This window comes from Neomonachus schauinslandi, chromosome 2, assembly GCF_002201575.2.
Source record: "Neomonachus schauinslandi chromosome 2, ASM220157v2, whole genome shotgun sequence".
Taxonomy (NCBI): Eukaryota; Metazoa; Chordata; class Mammalia; order Carnivora; family Phocidae; genus Neomonachus; species Neomonachus schauinslandi.
This window is the reverse complement of record NC_058404.1, coordinates 11,850,119-11,854,024: the sequence shown is the minus strand read 5'-3', so window position 1 is coordinate 11,854,024 and position 3,906 is coordinate 11,850,119. Positions and strand designations below refer to the sequence as shown.

The 3,906-nt window shown below is 39.4% G+C and overlaps 1 pseudogene; it reads right to left on the bottom strand.

The window, feature by feature from the left end:
• Nucleotides 1–2,750: 2,750 nt before the first annotated feature.
• LOC123324260 lies at nt 2,751–2,897 on the bottom strand (annotated as a pseudogene).
• Between the last annotated feature and the right edge of the window lie 1,009 nt (nt 2,898–3,906).

The window sequence follows — 3,906 nt, the reverse complement described above, 5'->3', positions numbered from 1 at the left end:
ACCATTTTGGTCCTGGTTTCTCCAAAGGGAAAAGGGAGAGCATGTGAGTGAGCACCCAGCTTCCCCAGCTTTGCAAGACACTGCCAAAGAGATCCACTTCTTTCTCATCCTATCTGGAATACTGAGGTGTGTACATGCCTACAAGAAGGGAGCAGCTGGAAGACCAGCAGCCAGGACACTTAGAGGGCATCAAAGGAATGCAAATTCTAGTAAATCCTTCATTGACTTCATCAGGAAACACACCCATGAGCCAATAAAAATGCTAGCCCATGGATCCCCCAACTGGCCCAGGGACATCCCCAATGCTTCACATGTCTTACCCACAAATCCCCTCACCTGATGGAGGGCTGCCTGTGCATGTCCCCAGGACAGAGACAGCAAGTTTTAGCAAATGGCAAGCAAGCATGTGCAGATAACTGGCCTGCCTCTGTAGGACTGGGAGAAAGTAAATACACTTGAGCAACTAGGAGCATCCTAGGGAAAGCAAGAAGGAAGTTATAAGCACTTGGCCTGGCTTTGTAAGACTGAGAGAAAGCATTCAATATTAAGAATTTCCCCCAGAAGTGAATAAGATATGTGGAGCAGGAATATACATAGAAAAGCTTGGGAAAGATTTAGAATCCCAAACAGGATACAAGAAAAGTGTTTCTCTCCCAAAGCCAGTCAGTAAGACTGGAGGAGGTGACTCCTTCAAATGTGAAGACAACAACATAAGACTTCAAGGAACACGAAAAATTAAGGACATGTGATACCACCAAAGGAACACAATAACTGTCCAGTAACCAACCCATGAAAGTGGAGATCTGTAATTTGCTCAATAAAGAATTCAAAATAGTTGGGTTTTTTTTAATTTTTTTTATTTTTTATTTATTTATTTGAGAGAGAGAGAGAGAGAGAAACAGCATGAGAGGGGATAGGGTCAGAGGGAGAATCAGGCTCCCGCTGAGCCGGGAGCCCGATGTGGGACTCGATCCCAGGACTCCGGGATCATGACCTGAGCCGAAGGCAGTCACTTAACCAACTGAGCCACCCAGGCGCCCCAAAATAGTTGTTTTAAGGATGCTCGCTGATACAAGAAAACACAGAAAAACAATTCACAATATCCACAGGAAGTTTGACAGAGGCCAAGAAGAAAATATGGAACTAAAGCATACAATGAATAAAATGAAAAATCCAACAGAGAGCATCAACATCAGACTGGATCAAACTGGAGAAAGGATCTGTGAAGGAAAGACAGGTCACTTGAAATTGGTCAGAAGAGAACAAAATTGAGAAAGAAACAAAAGAAAGAAAGAAAGGAAAGAAAGAAAGAAAGAAAGAAAGAAAGAAAGAAAGAAAGAAAGAAAGAAAGAAAGAAAGAAAGAAAGAAAGAAAGGAAAGAAAGAAAGAAAGAAAGAAGAAAGAAAGAAAGAAAGAAAGAAAGAAAGAAAGAAAGAAAGAAAGAAAAGAAAGAAAGAAAGAAAAAGAGAGAAAGAGGGAGGGAAGGAGGGAGAGAGTGGGGAGGGATGGGAGGAGAGAAGGAAGGAAGGAAGAGGGAGGGAGGGAGGAAAAAAGAAGGGAAGGAGGGAGGGAAGGAGGGAGAAAGGAAAACCAATATGAATCACAGAATTTGTGAAGAGAAACAATCTACGCATTACTGGAGTTGGAGAAAGAGGACGGTGTGAGGAAAGGACAGAAAGTTAATTAAAAGAAATAATGGTTGATGATTTCTCCAATTTGGGGAATCCAACAGTATCAAGCTTATAGATCACCAAAGAGATTCGATCAAAGATATATTCACCAAGACATATGATAATAAAACTGTCTAAAATAAAGGACCATGGGAGATTTTTTAAAAAGCAGCAACAGGAAAAAAAATCCTCACATAAAAGGAAACCCAATAAGGCTATAAAAGGATTTTTTTTTTTTAGCAGAAAACATGTAGGCCAGGAGCAAGTAGAATGATACGTTCAACATGCTGGAGAAAAATAAAGCTGCCAACTAAGAATACTTTACCCAAAGAAATGAAGAAGAGATTAAGACTTTCTCAGACAAAGAAAAGCTGAGGGAGGTCATCACCACTAGACCTACCTACAGAAATGCTTTCTGAAAGGAGTACTTCAAGTTGAAGTGAAAAGGTGAAAATTAATAACATTAAAACATATGAAAATAGCAAACACAGCAGTAAAGGTAAGTACACAATCAAACTCAGAATACTCTAACACCGAAATATGATGGTGTGTTAATCACTTAACTCTTGTATAAAAAGGTTAAAGGACAAAAGTATTGAAAATAACAATTACCACAGTAATTTGCTAATGTATACACAATATAAAAGATGTAAATTATGACATCAAAAATATGGGAAGGTAAAGAGATTTTTTGTATGTTTTCTAAGTTAAGTTACTATTAGTTTACAATAGACTGTTATATTCATATGATGTCTTATATAATCCTCATATACTCACAAAGCAAAAACCTACAGTAGAAAAATAAAAGATAAAGAGAAGAGAATCAAAGCATATCATTATTAAAAATCATTAATTCACAAAGGAAGGTAGCAAGAGAGAAAGAGAAGAAAAGGGAAACAAAAACAGGCAGAAAAAAACTAATAAGACAGTATTAGTAAGCCTTTAACTATCAATAATTATTTTTTTTAAGATTTTATTTATTTATTTTGAGAGAGAGATCACAAGCAGAGGGGAAGGGCAGAGGGAGAAGCAGGCTCCCCACTGAGCAGGGAGCCCGATGCGGGACTTGATCCCTGGACCCTGGGGTCGTGACCTGAGCCTAAGGCAGACACTTAACTGACTGAGCCACCCTGGTGCCCTTATCAATAATTACTTTAAATGTAAGTGAATTTAAACTGATAAGAACAGATACTACACTTGATCTTAGCCAAAAGGCTGAGAAGCCATCAAAAGGAATGAAATCTTGCCATTTGAAACGACATGGATGGAACTGGAGGGTGTTATGCTGAGTGAAATAAGTCAATCACAGACAGACATGTATCATATGACCTCACTGATATGAGGAATTCTTAATCTCAGGAAACAAACTGAGGGTTGCTGGAGTGGCGCGGGGTGGGAGAGATGGGGTCGCTGGCTGACAGACATTGGGGAGGGTATGTGCTATGGTGAGTGCTGTGAATTGTGTAAGACTGATGAATCACAGACCTGTACCTCTGAAACAAATAATACATTATATGTTAAAAAAAAAAAAAAGAAGAAGAAGAAGATAGCAGGAAGGGAAGAATGAAGGGGGGGAAATCGGAGGGTGAGATGAACCATGAGAGACTATGGACTCTGAGAAACAAACTGAGAGTTCTAGAGGGGAGGGGTTGGGGGGATGGGTTAGCCTGGTGATGGGTATTAAAGAGGGCACTTACTGCATGGAGCACTGAGTGTTATACGCAAACAATGAATCATGGAACACTACATCAAGAACTAGTGATGTAATGTATGGTGATTAACATAACAATAAAAATGAAAAAAACTAATGATGTAATGTATGGTGATTAACATAACATAATAATAAAAAAATTTTTTTAAAAATGTAAGTGAATTTAATTCTCCAATCAGAAGGCATAGAATGGTTGAATGGAAAAACATATATGCAAAAACAATGAACAAGGCCCACTATATGCTGCTTATAAGAGACTAAATTTAGGGTGCCTGGGTGGCTCAGTTGGTTAAGCATCTGCCTTCAGCTCAGGCCATGATCCCAGGATCCTGGGATCAAGCCCCACATGGGGTTCCCTGCTCAGCAGAGAGCCTGCTTCTCCCTCTCCCTCTGCTGCTCCCCTTGCTTGTGCTCTCTCGTGTGGGCTCTCTCTCTCTCTCTTTCAGATAAATAAATAAAATCTTTAAAAAAGTGAGACTAAATTTAGGTTTGAGGACAAATAGAGGCTCAAAGTGAAGGGATGGA